Source organism: Vanessa cardui, chromosome 15 (assembly GCF_905220365.1).
Source record: "Vanessa cardui chromosome 15, ilVanCard2.1, whole genome shotgun sequence".
Classification (NCBI taxonomy): domain Eukaryota; kingdom Metazoa; phylum Arthropoda; class Insecta; order Lepidoptera; family Nymphalidae; genus Vanessa; species Vanessa cardui.
Genome location: NC_061137.1, coordinates 2448798 through 2474466, shown reverse-complemented (window position 1 = coordinate 2474466; position 25669 = coordinate 2448798). Strand labels below are relative to the sequence as shown.

General features: G+C 34.1%; 1 protein-coding gene across 1 annotated transcript in view; it reads right to left on the bottom strand.

Annotated features, from left to right (window-relative positions):
* LOC124535850 (connectin-like) overlaps nucleotides 1-24244 on the bottom strand; it is a 111564-nt gene extending 87320 nt beyond the window's left edge. Inside the window, exon 1 of the mRNA XM_047112239.1 lies at nucleotides 24182-24244. The gene's annotated coding sequence lies outside the window, so the exon portion shown is untranslated. The remainder of the gene's footprint in view (nucleotides 1-24181) is intronic.
* Between the last annotated feature and the right edge of the window lie 1425 nt (nucleotides 24245-25669).

Genomic DNA, 25669 nt, shown 5'->3' with positions numbered 1-25669 from the left:
TTATATCCCAGCATTATTAACAAAGCACGTTTCTCTTGAAGAATTTTTTTAAAGTACTACCTGATGGTAATTTGTCACCACTACCCAAATATATATGCGCTATAAGAAATATTAACCACACCTCACATTAGCAATGCCCCCAACATTTGGAGCTAAGATGCAGGGCCGCCGTAAGCGGGTGTGCAGAGCGTGTACTGCACGCGGGCGGCACGTCCAGAGGGCGGCAAATTGAGCAATACAATACATGTACCTAATTCAAGTCATTATTGTATTTCCCACAAATCCCTAAGTAGAATAAATTATTCAAAGCATCGAAAAATATCGCACTGAGTAAAGTTAAAAGTCCGTCTTCCGTTATCCTATGAAAACAGTACTGTCGAAGTTAGAAGAAACCCCTTTAAGCTTCCTTATCAATTGGTAGATTAGGTATCCGTTACTTGTAGTAGGGCGTTGTCGTAGGGCGGCTTGAAGGGTATCGCGCCGTAAGGTATATTGATGGCCGCTCGAAAGAGCAGAGCTATGCCCTCCGCGCCCAGTTTGACGGGTTCGCTGTTGCAGTCGCAACGTGCTCAACGCCAACTTAGAGGTACAGCTGTGGGCCGCACATCGCCAGTTGAAAAAGGAGTTAGAAAAGGCGTTAAGTAAACAAAGAGCAAATCCCTATCGTGGTTTGCGAGGGAAGCTCCGGACACACGGCGGTCCTGATACGGAATAACTACCGCCAGATCTCCTGCGACTGGTCGGGGAGGTTTTTCCGGTAAACAGGGCGGGACACTCAACCATCGATGCCCTAAAACACCCTGAAGACCCGGACATTGGAGGTGGTAGTCCAAGGGAACATAGTCCTAACGGTATCAGCGGAGGTGGCGAACGACTTCAATAGTCTTCCTTTCTTTTTTTTTTAATTTAATTTACGACATCCTCGCCCATGCCTTTTTTATATTTTACATTTATACACTTTGGCGTTTTATATTTTTACTTAACATCAGCAGATATTCGCTCGACTTCAAGCTCGTCATCGTCCTTTCGAGACCATAGGGGATGCACTTCGATATCACGAGTTGCCTTCTTATCTCAGAAAGCCGTTGGGGCATACCTCCAGGATCAGGTGATCCTTTGGGAGGGGTGATGGACGACTTGTCCGGCGTCTGAAGTTGGTTTTGACTGGCTCCTGCGGGCACCGACCTTGCCCTGGATGGGTGTGTTGTCCTACACAGACGACGCCCTCATCACGGTGACGGGGCGAACCTTTCAGATGGCGGCCCTAAGGTCGGAGTGTCACTCACAGTGGATCGAGTCGAGATGCTGGTCTTGAAGGTTTCTCTAACTAAAACGGAGGCCCTCCTAATCCACGGTCCTCGCTGAGGTCTCCTCGAGGAGCTATTTAGGATTTCATAATTGTATGTACCAATAGAGCAACTACGTAATATTTATATAATCATTTTATATACATTCTTCTCATGAAAAACATTGTGCTATAGTCGAATACAAAATAACCTATAATACTATTTACATAGTTAATACTTTCAGGAACAGTACACCAGACACAAAACGTATTAAGTAAATGAAATATCTATAGGCGTCCTTTGTCCCAGAAAGTGTTTTCTTTTGTTAAATTCATAAAATACTTATTTATTTTATTGACATGGTTCCTGTATTCCAATTGAAGATTTTAATAAAAGACAAGACTGTAATATTACCCAAGCAAAACAAAAAATCGTAGCAAATAAAATAAGTATCATAGGGTCGTATTTCCTAGAACAATATGATAGTGTCTTATGACCTTTTTATAACCGTGCGTTCATGTTTTTTCAATGAAATATGTCTATGATATTAATAATAACAAGCTTAGCAACAACATATGTAGCGATTTATATTGAAATAATAATCATTTATTAGATTCAGATGAAATAGAACGATGTTTAACAACTGACCGTCTTCGTCGAGAAGTTTATTCCCTCTGTTACTTGTTTCATTGAAACGTTCTTGTTGATTCATACTTTGACATGCAAGCAATATATGTACTATGTGTAAGTAAATAGGTGTATTATGTACAGTTGAACTTGCAACTTTACCTGTGCGTAGTTTATAAAACTGTAACGCACACTAACTGTCGCCCTATATTTAAACCCCATTGAGAGGTAAATTAAAAAAGCAGTTTTTTGTCCTTCTCCGCGACTAAAACTATCTCTACATCAAATTTCATCTGAATCGGTTGAGTGATTTCAACATGAGGAGGTAACAAACAAAAATTGTATATAATATAATATGAGTATTGATGTTTCACGTTAAAATTGTTTGTACCTTTAGTTTATTCAGAAATTTTAATAGTTTATAGTCGTTTGTATAACCTCAGGGGCAAATACTCCAACCTAATATGGATTAGTATGTTTGCTCCCTGAGGAGGGTTCAGCCTAGACTAGCGGAGTGCGTGAGGGCCCACGTCCCGTTATATCGATTAGATCACGCAGAATCTTCGACCCGTGTCGAGAACGGCCATCGGCCATCGCTTTAGTGGATAAGACTTTTAAAAAGAAGAAGAAGGGATGGCGATATTTTTCTGAAAGTGTACCACTGTGAAATCAGCCCATTCTATTATATACAATATGCACCGTTTATAATTGTATATCCTCAGCTTATCTGCTCCATAATTATGTTAATCTTATTCTAATTATAACAACCAAGAGCTTACTACGAAAATAATTCGTTGGATTATAAAATACAAATTTGATGAGAAAAATAAGTTAACTTTTAACTATGGAAATATATTTGAAAATATTAATAATAAAGTAAAGTGTAAATATTCCACTAGTACATCATCAGGCAATTTTAATGAAATTTTATTTACTTAAAAACTAAAAAAATATAGTGCAAATTATAATTTTTAAATTTTTGGCATTTGATATAGTTATCTATACAGTTTTTTATATTACAAATATAACAATAATTAAAAAATTATAGTGGATCGTGATCAAATTTTAAAACCTCTGATAGGTTTTAATTTAATTGTAAGCTGAAAACATCTGTTTGAAGTTTTACATTACGTAACAATTAATGCAATCAAGAATTATCTTTAATTTTCTGTACATCTAAGGCTGAACTCTTCTTAAATAAGACCATAACCAGCCTTTTATGTGCAGCTATCGTCCCACAATCACTGGGATAGGAATCATCTTACGTTATTAATATATAAGATATTTTGTCAAAGATTTTGTTTTAAGCTTTGTGTCTTAGTTAATTGTCAAAATGACTTTTAAGATTTATTTAATAGCGACGAAATTTATTCCTATCTATTATACTGTATATTTTACATAATATTTTTTTTATTACAATGACATGACTCTCAAGTCTTTAGATCGTTATAGAATGATTAATATTTGAAATTGTGTTTTATTTTCCTTCCGTTTCAGGTATACTTAATACTCAGCGAAGCGGACGAATAACAGCGAGCAATAAAAATACTAAAAAATGTTTTTTTGGTCCATGTAGTTCCCTTAAAATGAACATTTTATTTAACAGAAATTAAAAGAATCCATCTTGCATTCATAAAAGACATGAATATATTAAAATGAATACACTTTTATACGGAGTAAATGTAAAGCAAGATGCCCAGGAATGTGGTTCACATATTACGTATTCCAAAGGCTCGTACTAGACTAAGCTTTTAAACGCTGAAGAGGATGAAATGTCTTTTATTTACAATGATTCTTCTATGCCACTGAATATAAGTGCTCTTTAAGAGATAATTTAAAAAAGATTTCTACAAGTATTTTTTATTTAAGACAAGTTTACAACTTCTAAACGTACGTAGTGTTGGTTGCCTTTTTTATTATTTAAGACACTTTAAACATGTAAGTTATCGTCTTTTTTCTTCCCTCTAAAGGTTACCTAGAAAACCGCTGTCGCAGAAAGGCCGACTCTTACACATTTTCTTTCTTGTCTTTATTTCGTGCAGAGTTTTATGTTTATAATTAAGAGTATCTGAACTGTAGACCCTATCTACGATCTATATAACAGCAAATGTTAGTAAAACTGATGTATATTTGCCGCGAGTTAGAAAAATCGTTTTCATATTTGAGTTAATCGAGTATTTTTAAGTGATTTAATAATGATGTTACATAAAAAATCTGAAAAATTTTTCAGATAATAATATAGGGTGTTTTAGTTGCCTTACGCAATAATATAACGCCGGAATAGACCAATTATTTGTCGACGATGAAAACGAAATGTTAATATAATCTTATGTGACGAGATTTCTATTCAAATAAGTTATCGGGTTTTTATGTATTTCTCGGTAGCTGTCTGAAGTTTCGGAATCGAGAGTATTATATATCTAAGGCCAATAAAAAGAGCCTCATAAAATTGTAAGAGCAAGAGAGATGTAGTCTTCATCCTGAACCATGGATCTCTAGGTTTATCAGATTTCCGCTAGTTTAGAGTATCCGATGGAGGCAATAGAGTTTTTATGTGATTTGGTTGATCTGGCCAATAACTGCAACAAGGTTGGGGATATTTTTATCTCTGTATCACTAAAAAGTATAAATAAACTATATCCCTATATATGCTTGAATCTTCAAAACTACGCAATAGATTTTGATGCGGTTTTTTTAATAGACAAAGTGATTCGAGAAAAATATTTTTTTTTTTTACATGGACGTTATAAGTTTCAACTGTGATGTCATATCATAGCATCTGTGCGAAGGCGGGGCGGGTCGCTAGTAATAAATCATATATAAAAAATATTTATCCCATTTGATATCATGCATTTGACAGTGCACCTTTAATAATCTCGACTTAGTACACTTTTATTTAAAAATTACATTAACTGAATAAATAATACCGGAAAATTGTAAAAGTTATCTATATACAACATAAAAACAAGATACTCGGAAATTGAATGTGTGTGAAATGAATTATAACCCAAAATATATACAAGTGCAGACCAGTCAGATATAATATTCATTATTTATAGTCAAACAAATTTCGCATTGAAAAACACCGAGAACAGCCTTTGATTCAAATTACACTAAAACTAAAATATTTAACTCACCAGCCAAAATTAAAACTTTATTTAATTTAGTATTAAACTTGTTTGCTAACTGAGCGGAACCGATATATTTAACTAAGTGGAAAATAGGGTTTATAACATTACAGGAGAGAGGGGGAGGGGTCTGTTTGGATGTCAGTGTATAATTATACAAATATCATTAATTCGCTGAGGAATCCACCCATTCGAATTTCCGCATCATTACATATTTTAAAACAAAGTCGTTTATCGATGTCTTTCTCTATGAATTCTTAGATCTTTAAAATTACGTCACAATTTTTGATACACCAAAAGGTGTGGAGGATACGGCTTTTTCATCGATAGTGTGATTCAAGAGGAAGGTTTTTGTATATAATACATATACAATATAGTAAAGTAACAAGAAAAAATCTGGGGTAAATTTATTACCAGCATTGCACACGTGCGAAGAAGTGCGAAGTGTAAGATGATGGTAATGACTACCAAAATATCTCGAATAGTTACAATTAATAAAATATATAGCCCTACAGATTCTACAGATACAGGTGGGCCTGAGATGCTTAGAACCGTGCCTTTACATGTCCATGAAAAGATGGTTTGAAGTTTATTACACAATGTTACACCAATGTCGGTTAATAAACACACATAAGACAGATTTTCATTAAAAATAGACACATTCAGGTTGTCTCATGATTTCCTTTACCGCTGAGCACGAGGTTAAATATAAGCGCAAATTAAGCATAAAGTAATACAGTGCTTGATTGGGTTTGAACCCACAATCCTTGGTCAAATACGTGCAGTATTACATCCACCGGGCCACTTTGGTTCATGTTAAGATACGGATTTAATTCAAATCAAACGACAATTATTATAACATGAAAATATTTTTAGTGCATTTCAAAGTGTACCCAAACCAAGATGAAAAACATTAGCGCTACCTTAAAACAAGTTGCAACCTATGGGTAATTACTTAATACCGCATATTAAGTAAGCCAGCGTAAATTGAAACGTTAGTGCTTAAACTGGAATGCTAATTAGGTACTTTTCAGTTAATTACTACGGAGAATAACCAATTGGCTTCTACTCAGTGATTAGTAGATTTAACAGAACTGCATTTGAATAACTTGAACGATGCACTGATACTATATCAAATGAATGAATGAACGAATGAATGGTGGAAATGAAATTCAGTTCATTCTTATCATCTTACCTATTGAGACTCAATATTGAGCGTCTTTAGTTATTTAATACATTAAAACTGTGATACATTAAACTTAGTTATGTTGCTTGTGTCTAATTTCAATGACATTCAGCTACGTGTATCCACCATTTGCATTGGAGTGAAGTGAGCTCCAATCCTTTTCCTCAAAGGAGAGGCCTTAGGTCATACAAGATGTTACTTTGAAACCTATTCAATTATAATGTGCTTATATTGTGTGAATGTATGTGTATGTGTTTGTATGAAACAGTATGAGTATTCATTTTATTGATTATGATGTTGTAATTGTGAAACGTGACGAATGCAAAGATGTTTGAAAGCAATTTAAAAGCGCCATCAGTATAGGAGTCTTGTTCAATTTTCTTGTATATATTATCTATTCATGTTTCTAGTTTTCTGATTCTGATAACTTCAAATGTGTTTAATCTACATATTTATTTTTTCTCGAATTAATATCGACGTCAAAGGACAGTGAAAGGTAGAAAATTCCATTATGTGTTTATTAAATTCTACAAAACTATCTTTATAATCTTGATCTTTGATCTTATATTCAAACTGAAACAGAACAATAGTGTTACTGTTTGGTGGTAAAAGTACTGATGAGAAATTAAAAATAGTAATTTAAATTATGGTGGAGGTTACCTACCCAAACGACTTATACTAAGCCCTACCATGCAGTAAAATTTATTAATATGACGTAATAATACATATTAAACGCAACTTAATTATATTATATAAGATTTCTATAAATGTAAATTGACATTATCTTTTCTACCAAAATATAACAGTTATTATGAAATCGTAATGAACATTATCAAAGCCTTAATATTCTCTCAAAAGCATTAAAGGGAACTTCTAAAACCAGAGAGAAACATGAAATTATTACTTTATTTACGTCGAATTATGTTATTATAAGAGATAATTACGTACTTATGACGTAATTTGTGATACATTAATAGATTAATCGGTTTTGTTTTATAGTTATATACATTTGGGACTAATAGTAGAGAATGTACCCAAATCTCTTGTTATTCAGTTCATTGACTTTTTTCTATGAAAAACAATTACACAAGAAAAATAGCCTCATAGGCAGTCACTGAATATCAGCGTTGAATTTTGGGGTCATTGTCTTCTCCTGTATTTTAACATAGGAAGTGACCTTTCTATTTATATTGGTACATATTTTCTTTAGTAAAAGAATGTGTCATAAATAAAATAGTTTAATTCAATTTAAATATAATAATTATAAAAGATGGTTATGGTTTATTAGGCTAGCGGGCCTTGATAGTGTTTATTAAAAATGCCAATATGGATTGAGGCAACCACAGACGCTAAGTCTTCATAAGTCAGTCGAAATCGAGAAAATCACGAACGATAATATCGTCCTTATTATTTCTGACTCACGTATGATCTACTTATGCTTTCTCATTAACTTATTAACATTTTCATTTTAAGACCTTTCCTTTGACTACAGAATTAAGACATATTATATCACAGACTAGTGCCCGTGACGTTATTTCGTCCTCCTGATGTAATTTTTTTTTCACACCAAATGACTGAAAAACTTATTTGTAATATCAATGGAATAGTTTACTGCTTTTATCTTCATGTGGAACTCAAAAAATAATCCGGTCAGTAGTTTCGCATTACATACAGAAGGACAAAAAATACTACAATTGTTTTCGTCGTTTTGTTACTATTGCATTGCTCACTATTCTAGCTCCTAGCGCTTTATTATATATATAGATAGGACTTGCTTTGTACGTCCATTTATGTTACGTTGGTAATCATTTGCTCTATTAAGCTATAGTCGTCTCTTACTCAAGGAATTCGGTCGTTCCTGACCCAATGAACTAAGGCTAGCTTTCGATATAATGCTATCAATTTTCTGCTATTCGATTTTAGAATTAATTTTAAAAACAGTTAGAGAATCGAGTAAATTTTTATTGCCAACTATTTAATCTTATATAAGCTATTTATGGGATAATTAGGGTATTAGAAAGAGTCCAAGAAATCTGGACTTAAGTTTGATATCTTTTAGATGGAAAACCTATTAACTGCGCAATAGATATCTCCACAGGGAAAACCCTCTTTTCCTTTTAAGAAGAAAAGTTGAAGCTTGTTATAAGTAGCTTCTTCTGCGTGCGTTGATGGATATCCATCTTAAATTATTACCTACTAAAAATAGACGGTACCTCATATGGTTATTCTTTTGGTATACCTACTTAAAGACAAAACGTATGATTCTAATATACTTCGAAGTGTAATACAATAAATATTTTTATACCAAAAAATATTTTATTAAAGTCATAGAATCTCAAAGTTTCAATTTCGTATATTATTCATAATAAGTTGATTTGGTTGGCATCCATACATATGTATCTTTTAAGGGCAAAAGACAAATTGCAGGTGGACCAACGATTCGAAAAAGATAGCGGGTCGTGACTAGATGTGGAATTTGGAGAACCGTAGATGTCCAGCAATGAAAAGCGATTACCTGTAGATAATATGAAATCGAGTGTATTATCCTTTATACCTAAAAGTGTAAAATTATAGGTATGCTTTAATTAGCTTCGCGTGCTATGAGCATTTGACTTTAGAGTGGACATTTTATTTATGTCATTGAATAATGAACCTTATTCACACTAAGATAAAGTATTTTATTATAACACGCTCATGTGATCGTAATTCAACTAGCATGACTTCACAGTCTCTGATGTGTAATACTACTTGAATTATTGGGATTCTAAGACGCTTTAATGGGTTTCTAGCTTAAGTATGCTTTATTCGATCGGAATTGCTCTGTATATATCACTTTTAGTCTAGATTTCTAGATTAAATTCTTTAAAAACTTTAAAATATTGACATTACATTTTATTTTGTTCATAAAATATATAAATAGATAGATTTTTGGCTTCACATCCGGAAGTTATAAGTACAAATGATAGGAAGGGAGTTTGTTTGTTACTGTATGGAAATCATATATAAATATATGTAAAGTAACGTGTCCTGACTGACCAATTCATCATTGCCGAGTATAAACTATTAAAGTTAGGGTTATGAAATTTGGTGAGTAGCATCGTTTTATTGAGTAGACACACTAAAGAAGGGTTTTTGGAAATTCCACTTTTAAGGGGATAAAATGCTCACCCTGGTGATAAAGACCATAGCCACGGGTGGTAGCTATTCTGAATGTTTGATATTTATTAAAATTTTCCATATTTCAAGGACCTTGAAATATTCGTGTTTAGCATTGGAAGCCGATTTAGTTAGTCAATAGGCCAACAAGAAAACGGATCCGGCGGTCCAGTGAATTGTTGTCGAGTAGTTTGTCAAGAAACTCTCAATAGCAGTTTGGAGTTAGAGAGGCGATACTCGAAAATCACGTAAAGTCATTGGGCCTGTGGGCGTTCTTTCCGATCATATCAGCATCACGTTGTATGTGACTATGAGATATGGAGGATTGAGTGTGTGTTGAGAATCTGTGTTTTGTATGACATTTATAATTATAACTAGTTGTCCCCCAATGCTTCGCTTGCGTTTTTGGTGTTTGGTTGTCGTGATATAGGAAAAAAGTAGCCTATGTCCTTCCTTAGAGTTTTTAGTAGTTCAATCTTGTTTGACAAATTTCATCAAATTCGGTTCATTGATTTAGTTGTGAAAGAACGACAGACAGACAAAGCTACTTTCACATTTATAATATTAGAATAGATGGATCCAAAACCAAAGCTGATGTTATCTAAATGAATCGTTTATTTTTCAGAAATGTAGTAAATTACGAGATCCTTTCTATGTTTTCCAGCAAACTGAGAAATTACCGGAAAAATTCTATTTGCAAAAGCTATGCATAGTGCCGTAAAAACAGTAGGTATACTTCCATACTCTAGACTCCTGGAGTAATAAGGCTGAGTTCAGATAGCTAGAATATATTACAGAGCACACTCTAAAGTATTATTGAAACAAAACTTATATAACTTATGTGTTTTAGCAATTCAAGACTTAAGATCTGGCTTCGTTGCTTCCTATTGCGAATTTGATTATACTTTTATGTTATAAGATAAATGGATTTGTTGGTAGGTTTAGTGTAAGTCCATCTAGCTAAACACCACTCACTCATGCAATTGACGACCCAACAATAGCAAAGACAATCCTTCTTATAGGGTCATAATATATTATCAAGTCCGATGGATTGAGTCGAGATGGCCCAGTGGTTAGAACGCGTGCATCTTAACCGATGATTGCGGGTTCAAATCCAGGCTGTTTCATGTGCTGAATTTGTCTTTATAATTCATCTCGTGCTCAGCGGTGAAGGAAAACATCGTGAGGAAACCTGCATGTGACAAATTTAATAGAAATTCTGCAACATGTGCATTCCACCCGCATTGGAACAGCGTGGTGGAATATGTTCCAAAACCTTCCCCTCAAAGGGAGGCCTTTAGCCCAGCAGTGGGAATTTACAGGCTGTTGTTGTTGTTGTTATAGTAAGTCCGATGGAAGTACCGATCGAACAGTTATAATATATCTTTCTGGCTGATTTAGTTCACTGCAGCTAACCTCAACGCAGACGTTAACAATTCAGAAGATAGTATTGGGCAGTAATATCTGCAGATGCAGGTTATTTTTATTCCCTCGCTCTAAAAGTCCGATAAGGAAAAAAAATCGGCATTTTGACGCGACCAAAGTGACTTAAGGCGGAGGACCATTGGCTCTATATACTTTCTGAAGGATTGTAAATAATGCCAAGTTTTAGACATCAGATTGCTTGAGAAAAATCCTTGAAGGGAAAACCATTTATTGGTTTGGCAGCCAATAAAAGGCTTGCAGTTATACGTTGTACTATAGTATAACATGCAGTTGGCTAATATGGGAATGAAACGATCGTCTACAGGACATTTCGAGTAAAAAGTATAATACAACCTCATTGTAAACTAAAACAATACATATAGGTAGTATCCAGAGATTCTCTGGTATGAATTATTATCTGTCGTAAATTTTTACAATGGTAATACTTCTATATTGAATAAAAATAGTAACACCGATTTAAACTGCTTTGATATATTTATTCTGTCAATTCTTTGAGACCTACGAGAAAATTAAGGTAAAATTGCGCTAAAACGTGTGAAGAAAGTTGTCCGATAATAACGAACGTGTAAACTACGTATTATATCCATGCACAACGTATTTTATTATCTTAGCATCTGCTTATTAACCACGTGTCATATTTGTATCATTCCTTTGCTATCAGTTGTGGCAGTTGTAAGCGATTATAATCCGTATGCTAACCGTCAATGCCTGCGTATGTTTTCACAATTGTATACCATGAACGTTTCGAATTTTTGACGCCCCGTATATGATCTATGATAAGTCAATATCATGGAACGGTATAGTGGGTATAGCCTCATTATACCCAATACTTTTTTTGTCTGACACCAATCTAGTACGGTCAGGCTATGAGCTAGTATATATCCAATAATATTTTATCATAGTATTTAATACGACATTTTTGAATAACATTCCAGAGTCAATTTGAAGAAAATTTTATTCATTTTGATTAAAATCTTTATAAATTCTCGTTTTTCATCCGTACGATAAAAAACTTTATAAAATTTCACGCTTTAATATTAGATGTTTCGTGTTACATATTTCATATAAAATTAACGGAAAAAATTACCCTACTAATCGTCAGTATAATGAAGAAATATATCTGAACCGTAATTTTCAAATGATACACATCATTCAACAGTTATTAAACTTTGGTCCCTAAATTATGATAATATTCATCTACATATATTCAAATATATCAGTTCTAAAAGGGGAATCGTCGATCTGTCATAATTCGCTGTCAACCATGACGTTTAAAGGCTGACGCATACCTAGCTGAGCGCAGTGCAAAGCAATTTGCAATACCTAGATATTAATTAGCAACATTGCATTCATTGAAATCGAAGCTGCAATCAATGAACTGAATGATATGAATTCGTAAGACCTCTCACAAAGTAAAGTGGACGAATTCACAATTTCAGCGCGCAAAACCACGTTTGCACGAGAGTGCTATTACGTGCAGCTACTGTGGCGCGATTAAGCGATGCAAAACATTCGTGCAGATATTTGCGCACACTCTCCTTAATTATACTAAATATGCAAAAAATTATACTAAATCACGTATTTTACAAGAAGGTTTTATGCAAAACTTTTTCATCATTTTTTATTTTTGTTTTATAATACAATAACATTTGTAGTACTGTATTGCGTCTGTCACTAATAGAGAAAATTCTCAAGCTCCTATTAGGAGTTAATGATATACATATTATTTTTAATTTTTTTAATCTTATTTTATTTTGGGACTTTTGTCCAACACAGGTACGTCAGTTCCATATGAAATAAATAATACAAATAATGAAGTAAAATATTTTAATATTTATTTCTTTAAAGGTATATGAGTTCCTTTGAGATGGTATTCTTAATTTAAAATTCATTTTCATATCAAAACTTCAAGTGTGGCTACAGCTTTATAATGTTACATTCACACGACGAGTGCTATCATTTTGTGAGGTTTTATTTAATCTGACGCACTGCGGTAGCGTTGATGTATTGCACTTTTTAGTAACACACTTACGTCGTCTTTATGAACTATTTATAAAGATTTTTAAAATTATTTTTTAGCCGTAAAAAAATCTCAGGTCGATTGATGTCAATGACCTTTTGTCTAATTAGTTATATGTATGGCGTTATTGTTGTAAAAATATCTACTACTATGTACACTAGTTACCACTCATCTTTGCTCGTGTGTGAGCGGGAAGGGGCACATGTTACCGTATGTCTTTTTATGCCCCTGAAAACGTGTATTCAAAGTAACATAATGATCTACGATGTATTTAAGGTGTAAAATGTAACAATACACTCACGTATGCGTATCAAATATTAAATTAAGTTATAGGAGTTAATAAATATTTAGAATCGATCCTAATTCAATAATTAGGATCGATTTTTTTAATTGGATGTCATTTCCATTCCAGTATTTTTCTTTTTTATGGCATAGGTGGCAAACGAGCAGGAGGCTCACCTGATGGAAAGCGACTACCACCGCCCATGGACATCTGCAACACCAGGGGGCTTGCAGGTGCGTTGCCGGCCTTTAAGAAAGGAGTACGCTCTTTTCTTGAAGGTTCCCATGTCGTATCGGTTCGGAAAAACCGCCGGCGAAAGCTGGTTCCACAAAGTAGTTGTGCGAGGCAGAAAATGTCTGAGAAATCGCGCTGTTGTGGATTTTCGGACATCAAGGTGGTGCGGGTGAAACTTAGAGTTTTGGCGAGATGTCCGAAGGTGAAATTCAGCAGCCGGGATTAATCCGAACAATTCCTCGGAACATTCCCCGTGAAAAATTCGGTAGAAGATGCAGAGTGATTCAACATCTCTACGCAAAGCCAAAGGATCAAGGAGATCGGAAAGGGCTTGATCGTCGATAACTCGGGCCGCTCTACGTTGAATGCGGTCAAATGGAAGGAGCTGGTACTGGGGAGCACCCTCCCAGAGGTGAGAGCAGTACTCCATGTGAGGACGAATTTGCGCCTTGTAAAGTTTTAGGCGATAGGCCGACGTGAAATACTGTCTCGCCTTGCTGAGCACACCCAGCTTTTTTGAAGCCAATTTGGCTTTGCCTTCCAATTGACCGCGGAACTGAACGAGGCTCGAAATATCAACGCCAAGTATTCCGATACTACCTGTAGCGGCTATCGGAATGTTCTCAAATTGTGGAGATACGACAAATGGTGTTTTTTTTAGCGGTTAACGCGCAAACTTGCGTCTTTTTGGGGTTGAAATGGACTAGATTTAGTCGGCCCCAATTCGAGACTTCGTTTAACGAAGATTCGATTTTAGACACAAGTTTGATCCGGTTCTCTTCGACGTTTTCCCGAGAAATATTAGCGCGGCCGGTGTATAAGGTGTCAACGGTACTGTCGTCTGCATAGCAATGAATGTTCCCGATTTGCAACAAATCATTGATATGCAGAAGAAACAGAGTGGGTGATAGGACGCAGCCTTGTGGAACACCAGCATTGACGAATTTTAAGTCAGAGTAGCACCGTCGACAACGACCTTGATGCTCCGATCTGCCAAAAAGCTGGTAATCCAATTGCATAATTTCCCGGGAAGCCCATAGGAAGGAAGCTTCGAAAGAAGCGCTTTGTGCCATACACGATCGAAGGCCTTCGCTATGTCCAAGCTGGCTGCTAATGCCTCCCCCTTGCTCTCAACTGCTTCAGCCCACCTGTGAGTAAGGTAAACTAGAAGATCACCGGCTGAGCGATCCCGACGGAAACCGTACTGGCGGTCACTAATCAGCTGATTCTCCTCTAGGTACCGCAGGAGCTGGCAGTTAATAAGGGACTCCATTACCTTGGAGAGCAAGGAGGTGATGGCTATAGGCCTATAATTGGACGGATCTGAGCGGTTGCCTTTTTTAGGGATCGGGTGCACCAAAGCTGTCTTCCATGAGTTCGGGACGACGCCTAATGTGTAGGATTGCCGGAAAAGACGCCTTAAGACCGGTGCCAACTCGGGAGCACATGTCCGTAGCACGATTGGAGGGATGCCATCAGGTCCACTCGACTTATGAATATCCAAGGAAAGAATTGCTTTGCGAACTGCACTTTGCCGGAATTTAACCTCCGGCATCGTGGTATCACACCGCGGAATTGTCGGTGGAGACTTTCCTTGGTCATCCAGAGTCGAGTTCGACGCGAAGAGAGAGCCTAAAAGATCAGCTTTCTCTTTCGCGGTATGGGCCAATGACTCACCGTCCCTGTGCAGAGATGGAAACGAAGGCTGACAGAAATTCCCTAAGACAGCCTTAGCGAGAGACCAGAACGCACGTGTTCCTGAAGGGAGGCGCACCAGTCTTTCGCCAATTCTGCCAATGTACTCCGTCTTCGCCCTAGCAATCACGTTTTTGAGGGACCTAGAAGCAGAGTTATATTCCTTTTTGAATGCGCTGGTATTTACATCACGAGACGCAGATGCATTAGCCCAGGTTTGATAGCGTTCCCACTTTCGGCGTGATGCCGTTTTGCAGAAGCGACCAATGAGCTTGGTTTAATATCACTCAAATCATGTAATTAAAAATTATAGTGCATTACTTGCTTATTGCATGTATGAACCTAAAAATTAAAAATATGCATTTTTTTCCATTAGGCAAACGTTTAAAAGTGCTCGACTCATTGAGAGGTCATACATAGTGTGCAACGCTGCTCGTTAAGGAAAGCAAATAGAGCTATGTTTTTATAGATCGTTTTTTTTTTTCAGATGATCTAGTATAGGAATTTTCCGAATATTTAAAAATCATATCGAAATATTTAATTGCTAACATTAAAACTTCAGAAAAGTTGTTTATCAAAGTACCAGGTGATATTGAAATGACAGTTTTAGCCTATCTGACAAAATGATATACAGACTATAAACTACGAATTCTAATTTTATAACAAAATATTTGAGTATATTTTACAAATGTTTTAATTTAAAAAAAAAAAATATATTTTAACGTTTTAATTTTAATCATTTTTTTTACGACCGAAAGTACCCTATTCGCTCAGGCGTAGGACTAACAGTTTTAGGTGCTTTCTGACACATAGTACACACTTCCAGACTTCGGGTTGTTACTCAGAATCGTTAGAAAAAACAATAAACTTTTTATCGGCCCAACTTGGGGCTCGAACCTTATATCAAGTCACTATACAAAAAAGGTATTCAGTCTTTGTAACAACAGCTTGTAATAAATAAATGACTATAAAACACTCCTTCGCCAACTGGCGGTTAACTAGTGAGGGTTTATGTAATAATTTTGCTTATGTACTTTATAAAAGTCATTTCATACAATATAATATAAAATGATGTATTCTTAAGCATTTTTGTATTCACGTTAAGTATATAATAATAATAAAATATATATGCGCTGAAAATAATATAATTTTTTTTCGAATTTATTATGAATTCGAAATTCAAAAACATTCTCTTTTCAATATTTCACTTCAAATAAATCGAGCCCTTACCGCCAAATTATCGTAAGCGACACTTTTGTCGAAAAATCGTTTTTTATTGATCCTAATATTTTAAACCGTAACGGACTGATACCTGTTGATGATTCCCTCCGAAAAAAAACCGTTACAGAGTTATAGCAAATGCCAAAATTATCGTGAATACATACGTTTTTAAAATCTTAACGTAAGCGACAATAGGCATTTTTATCTTATTTGACTAATGACCGATTTTTTTTAGCGCAAGCGACACTACTTATTATCGCAACCGACATTAGTCCTTGATCGTGAGGCGTTTACTATAAAGAAACCTGTCGTGACATACTTATTTCCGCGAAAGTTATTAGGATGCAACTAACATCTTTCCAAAGGGAACAGTGTTAGTTGCATCCTAATAATCCTAAAAATCCTTTGTGGTTAAAAAAATAGTTTCACTCATAATAATAAAAAATCAAAATCAAAATCAAAATAAACTTTATTCAAGTGGGCTTTTACAAGCACATTTAAATCGTAAAATTAACGTTTTAAATATTGTTTTTTTATTGTGTAGTATTTGAATTAATTGAGTTATAAGTGTACAAATAAGAAACTCAAACGTTATCAAATAAAAAAGCAATGTCGACTTCAGCAGCTATGGTATGTATTGTAATTTAATTTTGGTAAGTGAATGCAAGAAAAATGTAATATGCGTACAATTTATTGCCTGTATTATTGTTCTCCCATTTTAATTGTTGGTGTGTTAGATGAGTATTGGTTAAAAAAATAGTTAAGTTAGGCCATTCTCGTTGATACGAGAATCTCCTCTATTTTGCCTCTATTTTACCTGGGTTTAATTAGAGAAACAAAGAAAGGATGACAGAAAATTCCTTCACGATCTCTCTAAGAATGGTCCTTAATAGGTTAGTGAGCACACTTTTTTTTTCTACAACTTTGTCCGTCCGTTTATATGTTTTACATCATGCGATTCTTTTTAAGATATTTCTTGTTTGTTATAGCTAATATCACCACTCCCCGCAGAAAAAAGCTATCATGAAACTGCTTTTCCCGAGAACATACAGCAAGATACAGAGGCTTTAGTTCTTGATCCATTCTTGCTAACAAGCAGCAACAACGATATTAATATAGACCCTACATGAATTGCGACGACATCATCACGGTCTTTTTTTCTGAGCAAAATAACAATACACGTATAATAACTCTAAATAAACTTGTTGATTATAGTGATTCTGACACTGAAAATTTTTATACTTTAATGGATTTGGATAATCAAAATGAAATTGCACAAGTAGATATAACAAATTATGATCAAACTAATTTAGGGGATCCTATTATGCCAGATTGCATTGATCAAATCAAATCAAAATAAACTTTATTCAAGTAGGCTTTTATAAGCACTTTGAATCGTCATTTTACAATTAAGTGAAGCTACCACCGGATCGGAAAGTAGATTCTACCAAGAAGAACCGGCAAGAAACTCAGTAGCTACTCTTTTTTAACATTTAAAAAATACAAAGTCATGTTAGTTAAATACAATTATTTAAAATAATATATCCTGCTTGGAAGTCAACAGGTATTAACTCCACGCTTTTTTATCATCTATAAAATCTTGTATCGAATAATATGCTTTTTCTACCATGTATTTTTTACCAAAGATTTGAATTTACGAGACGGCAAAGTTAAAAATTTCTGCGGATTTTACTATAGTAACGGATACCTTGCCCCAAGAAGAATTTATTGACTTTGCGGAGTCGGAAACTTGGCGTTATAAGCTTATCCTTACTCCTAGTGCACATACAATGATTATCACTGATTTTATCAAAGTGATCAATGTTTCTCTGAATATACATAATATTTTTGTAATTATACTGTGACTCAACAGTGAGTATTCCTCCTTTGTTAAAAACTTCCCGAAGAGAGTCTCTTATTAATACAGCCTAGCACCAGTCAACTTTTGACCAAGAATAACTAAACTTTGGATATCTACGACAATAATAAATAAATAATAAATGAATATGCAGGCATGCATTGATAGTGAATACTCATGGAAGCCCGCCTCATCGTCCAGTGATTCGGATGGACATGAGTCACCTCAAGAGACGAGTAAAAGAGGAAATACAAGAAAATACAGGAAAATAAAACCTTTACCGGAAACTGCTGTAGGGAAATCTGTGCAACCTCATCCTTGTACGAATAAAAGATGTGGTAACTCATGTTCAAATAAATTTACAGAAGACGATTAGGCTAATATCTTTGAAAACTATTGGGGATTAGGTTGTGACAAAAGACAAAAAGATTTCCTACGGTCATGTGCTAATGAGAGACCGATTGACAGAAAAAGAGCTAGTAGTAATGTTCGTAAAATATTATACGATTATTTTATAAACTATAATGGACAGCCTATTAAAATATGCAAACAACTTTTGCTTAAGACCCGAAACATATCTCAAATGTCTTTGAGATACGCTATCGAAAATGCCAATAAATTTCTGAATACCGCTTGTGAAAGCAGTAAAGCTCTTCATAATCATAATAAATCTGGTGAAGTAGAAGTCGTACAGTTAAAATCGTTCATTGAGATGTTGCCTGCTGTTCCATCCCACTATTGTCGCAATATAAGCACAAAAGTATAATTACCTCACGAACTTCAAAACATATCGTTTTTATATACACTGTATGTTGTCACTTGAAAGAAAAGAATCTAGAATGATGATTCAATCAAGAATATTTAAGTATGCGGCATAATGAAAGCATACGTGATGCTTTAGCTGAAACGGACGAAGTATGATGCAAATAATGAGAATTATAATGCTTTACTTAATTTTATATAAGTACGTGGTTATATGTATAATCTGCTTGATCTCATTATTCCAAATGATTAACATAAATATATTTTTAATGATACAAAATTTATTTTGTTCAAGAACTATGATGGAACAGTATGTGGTGTTAAAGCGGACTAAGTAGATTTGTACCAGAAGAAATACTTTATTTTTATTTTATATAAGTATATTGGTCTCATTATTTTAAACAATTGATATGAATAAATATATTTTTCAATTACATATATGACTATTTCATTTAAAGACCTTTTAAAATGCTTATTTATTTACAGTTATAGTTTCTTAGATATAGTCATTTTAATAGACATTTTTATCGTAAACGCCAAAATCACTATCGATTATGACAGCAAAAATAATGTAAACGCCATAAATGGCATAAATACTTATAATTTCTGTTTTATTTTCAATTATATATTTAAATGTTAAAAAAATATTAAAGTAAGCGAAATTTTTATTTACTAGCACACTTCTGTATAAAAATATTTAAAAAAAATCGTCTCCTGTAAAATTTGGTTTTTGTCGGTTACGCTAAAATGGCGGTAAAGGCTCGAAATATGCTCTATTATTTTGAATACAGCCATTCTAAGAAAAACATTCAGAGGAACGCAATACTTTGTAATATAAACAAGAGGCTCAAAGGATATACATACCCTTTGTCCGTTCTTGCGTACGAAAGCTTCGGATTTTCTGTCTCTTTCATACCTTAAACCAAATTCATAAAAGTAAGATCCATGGAATTATCATATGAAACGGAGAGATTATGAAAAGGTATTAAGTTATGTTTCTTTAGTTAAATTTGAAGGGTAGATATGAGCTAATTCAACAACGCTGTTCTAGTCTGGGTTGTCGGATACACATGTGATAGAATTTCATTGTAATAAGACATATGCAGGTTATCTTACGATGTTTTCTCTCACTGCTGAGTAAGAGATGAATTATAAACACATAGTTACTTAGTTCAGTGGGCTTGGATTAGGTCCTTACCTTCAAAGGGAGAGTAGCCAGTAGGTCTTAACCCAGCTTAGTGGGACTTTTACAGGACTTTACTATTTTTTTTTACAAATATGATAAATATGTTTTTTTATTTTATTTAAATGCACTGATCTAAAGACCTATCCATCTAGGTTACTGTTTATTTATTTAAAATTTTATCAAGATATATTATGATGTCAAGTTTAATCCAGTGTACACCTGCAATTAAAACTGCAAGGAGCTATTCCGTGAGTAGCCCATAATTCACAGCGAGTATTAATGTCGAAATGTCATATGCGCCATTTACTAAAATTATTGTAACATTTACAGGATACACGTATCAAAATTGCGTATTACCGTAAGTTCCTTGTCAACATTTCACGAGGGAGATATGAAATATTACAGAATCGCAATGTTGCGAGAATAATACAAAGAATATCTAACGCTTTTTAAGGTTAGTATTACAAATATTTTAAAAACAAAAGAAATACTTTTTTTACAGACGTATGTTCAACTGTTTTTCATTAAAGATTAAACATTTAAGTTAATTTTTAATAAATTAATATGTTAAATTGTGTTATTAATATTTTATTTTTATAGATAAATAGAGTTTAATGTGATTCTACATTTTAATAAAAATAATATTTATGTTCAAAAAATCAAAATCAAAATGAACTTTATTCAAGTGGGCTTTTACAAGCACTTTTGAATCCTCAATTAATAATTAAGTGAAGCTACCGCCGATTCGGAAAGTAGATTCTACCGAGAAGGACCGGCAAGAAACTCAGTAGTTACTCTTTTTCACCATTTAAAAATTAGAAAGTCATGTTAGTTAATACAATTATTTAAATTAATGTATCATGCGTGGAAGTCAACAGGTATTAATTCCACGCTTTTTTATCATCTACAAAATCTTGTATCGAGTAAAACTCCTTTTTTACCAATGTATTTTTTATAAACGATTTGAATTTACTAAATGGCAAAGTTAAAAATGTTTGTTACTTTATCAATATATGAAACTACTGAATTAATTGATCTCCTAATTATCTCCGTTGTTTCGAGTGAACTAAATCCTTTTCTCTTTATTATTATTTGGACTTTAATTAAACATATCGCTACAGATTGGCAGAACATAAATTGGTAGCATTTCATCCACCATAATATATTTTTTATGATATGGAACATGTAATTAAATAGAAACTAAAATTGCGTAAATGAAACCTCACTAGTATCTCTGCGGCAATAGCCCCAATACTCTATACAAGTCTTCATAAATAATATAAAGACATACTTTGTTCAAGCTTCAAGGTATAAAGTATATTTGTATCATAACACTTTCTTTAGTAAAAAATTGCATTCGTACCAACCCAGTTTTGATATGTTAATAAATCAACTCATTAAAAACAACAACAACAGACTATAAATTTCCCACTGCTGGAATCCTATCCCATCGAGGAGAAGGTTTTTGGACCATATTCTACCATACTTACATGTTCTACTATACAATGTGGGTTGGTGAAATGCACATTTTTTTTATGGTATAGGTTGGCGGACGATCATATGGGCCACCTGATGGTAAGTGGTCACCATCGCCCATAGACATTAACGCTGTAAGAATTATTAACTATTCCTTACATCGTCAATGTGCCACCAACCTTGGGAACTAAGATGTTATATCCCTTGTGCCTGTAGTTACACTGGCTCACTCACCCTTCAGACTGGAACACAACAATACTGAGTACTGTTGTTTGGCGGTAGAATAACTGATGAGTGGGTGGTACCTACCCAGACGGGCTTGCACAAAGCCCTACCACCAAGTAAAATGTCATGTGACAGAATTCCTATGAAATTCGACGCATGCAAGTATCCTTACGATATTTTCCTTCACCGCCGAGCACGAGATGAATTATAAACATAAATTAAACACATGAAAATACAGTGGTGCTTGCCTAGGTTTGAACCAGCAATCATCGGTTCAGATGGACGCGTTCTAACCACGGAGTCATCTTGGATCAAAAAAATTAGATAAAATTAATTATAAATTTCGATTGTGTGAAAAGCGAAAACATTACGACTCAAATTTAAATTGCATCCAGACATGATGCCGGCAAAGCTTTGTAGTTGATACAAGTTTCGTGTCATTATTTATACATTTTATTCTAAGTCTTAAAACGTATAATTAAAGCGTGCTAGAGGAAGTCCTCTGTTTTTGACTTTACTCGCTAACCCATTCGTTCTCACTACAAAACACGCTATCCAGAAAATAACAAAAACTGTATCTTATGAGGTTTTCGAACAAGCGCACTGCGGTAGCGTTGATATACATTTTGCACTTTTTAGAAACGCATTAACGCTACTAAAATACAAGTCTACAAAATAGTAAGGAAAAACCTTTTGTGAAATGTGTAAACGCGTTTAGATAGGACAAGTTTAACTCGCAACTTTCGCTGTGTGAACGTAGAAGTAGACGATTACTTTCTAAAACGTAAAATTCTACGTTTTCTCGAAAGATTTGTTTTCTTTTGTTTTTAGGATCGAAAGTGCTTGCTTGAATTTAAACATTCATAGGTTACTGGTGTCGGTGTACTTTAAGCTTGACTGGAGAAAAATGTAGTAGTATAAGTAATTCCTTCGAAGCTGGAGTTGCAGGTTATTTTTATTTTTTTATCCCTAATTTAAATAAGCGTGTTTTCAACACAGCTGTATATTTTTAGAATTTATAATTGTAATCAACAAATTTTGTTAAATTAAGACATTTCTAACATTCAATAAGTACAATAACTTATTCGTGGATGTTTAAGAGTTTATTTACTTTATTTGTTATCAACGTAATATAGGTCAATATGTACAATTTATGTCGTTAATCCATCATTATATTTTGTCACGATATTTTTATTCGAAAATTTGGAACTGCAATACATAACTTCAATGTTATCAACATAATTAATTGATTCTTTAATACTGCTTTCACAATCCATTCAAAGTTGAATTTAAATAGAATACAAGATTCAATTTAGCATAAAAGAAATACATTATATCGTTATATTTTTGTAAGAATATATACGACAGTTATTATTCAATCGTAACGGGAGACATCAGAGTTGTCTTTATTCTAAATAACATGATTTGCTGCTGCCCAATTAAGGCCACTACGCAGTACATATTACAGTTCAAAAGAGTCTGTATTTATGTGTACTAACTATCATTATTCAATGGGACGACGATTTCGATACGATCGGAAAAGATCAGCGTAGGACTTACACTTTTACGTGCCTTCCGAAGTGGAGTGTAAACAATTCCAATTTCTGAACTCCTTGCTACTCAGAATATTTCGAGGAAAAACTCCAATTAATTTATCGGCATAACCTGAACTTTTTCCCAGCTTTTTGGAATCTGCGTCAAACAACTGAGCATAAAATCAACAAGAAAATCAAAATATTATAATAATAACGACCTCTGTGGTCGAGTAGTGTGCCACTACAAGGTTCCGGGATTAATTCCCGGCCAAAACAATGAAAAAAAAATCATTAGTTTTTCGTTACTACTGATTTTCCATAACACAAGTGCTTGGGTTACTTACATTGGGATCAGAGTAACGCTTGTGTTGTCCAATATTTATTATATCATTTATTTAAAACAATAATAAAGTAAGTCATATACAAATCGCAAACATACTATATTAATTTAAACTTTTACAGAACTGTTTGTAGTACTAGAGAATATGTGTTAGTCTTGGTAAAACATTTCCCGTTTTAATTAAAGTAGTTTCAATAATTGCTTCTTACTTTTAATTGTATAAGATGAAGCGAAATTGGAATTCGGTACTAACAAAAATTTCAACATCCAATAACAGATTACGGGAATAAAGAAGTGGAAATCGAAAAAAATAAACGCTCACGGCGCTTAATTAAAATTTTTCCACGGGAAAGATTGGTCAAACGAAAATATTAAACGGCGTTTTAAAAAAATCCATCGCAGTCTTCATTCGGAAACTTTTATTATTCATTAGTTTCGATTTCATTGCAATTCAAAAGCGGCGTTAGATTCACAATGGAGTATTAGACTTAAGTCTTATAAGAATTAAGGTACTCACCTCACTTATGAAAACACGTGCTCGAGTTCATGCGACTGTCGACTCATGCATCTGCAAATTTATAAACGTATGATTGTCTTTAAATCAACATCATAAAACAAACAGCGAACTTGTAATTTTCCACTGCTGGGCTAAAGCCTTCTCTCCTTTTGAGGGGAAAGGTTTGGAACATATAAGACAGAATTTCTATGTCATTAGTGTAATAACTATAAACACAAATTAGGCACATGCATATTTAGTGGTGCTTGCCTGGGTTTGAAACCGTAATTATCGGTTAAGATGGACGCGTTCTAACCACTGCCAGAAAGGGAGGATGTTTCACAAGTAACATCGACAAAAAAGAGTAACTACAGAGTTTCATGCCGGTTCTTCTCGGTAGAATCTCTATACAGAACCAATGGAAAATTCAATGAATATAGTTTGTTAATTTGATATTCAAAAGTGCTTGCAAAAGCCTTGAATAAAGTTTATTTTTATTTTTATTGCTTAAAACATCTTCATGGGCTTAAAGTTGTGCCTTAATTTAACTGAAAAAAAGGTCCTTTTAGATATTTAAATGTGTGTTAGTAGCAGGACGTGCAAATGAATAACGTGTCAGACAGACATAGACAGTCGATATAAACCATTGCTTACATCGCTCTGCGTGATCAACCTTGGGAACTAAAATGTTATGTCCTTTGTGCCTGCAATTATAATGGCTCTACCTCTTCCTCCCATCTAGGCGATATGCTTGCACAAAGCTCTACCACCAAGTAAAAGCGTTACCATTTTCCTTTCAAGTACAGTACACTTTAACCCTAAATATTACTACACTATTCATGAGCGGTTTAATCCACTCATGAATAGTGTAGTAATGGTTTAAACATTGTTGAGCCAAGATGGCCCAATAATTAGAACACGTGCATCTTAACCGATGATTTCGGGTTCAAACCCAGGCAAGCACTATGTGCTTAATTTGTGTTTATAATTCATCTCGTGCTCAGCGGTGAAGGAAAACATCGTGAGGAAACCTGCATATGTCTAATTTCATTAAAATTCTGTCACATATGCATTCCACCAACCCGCATTGGGACAGCGTGGTGGAATATGTTCCAAACCCTCTCCTTAATAGGAGAGGAGACCATTAGCCCAGCAGTGGGAAATTTACAGGCTATTACTTTAAAGTAAAAACTTTTAATCACTGTTTCTTTGTCAAAATAGATTAAAACATTTCTTAGTAAGTTTGTATTGCTTCTATTTTTTATTTATTGATGTCCCTCTACATTTCGATTCTTTCGTTCAAATAATTTTTAAAACACATGTACATGTTTTTGTTAAAATTAACAACATTCATTTAATCGGCTTCTCTTCTGAACCCATCGGAAACATAAATCAATACCAGGAAATCCAATCTGTCACTATTATAAAACATAGTATTTATTTTATTCATTTTAAAAATGGAATTAAATTATTTCATTTTCGGTGTAAGTACTTTTCGTTGATTAAAAA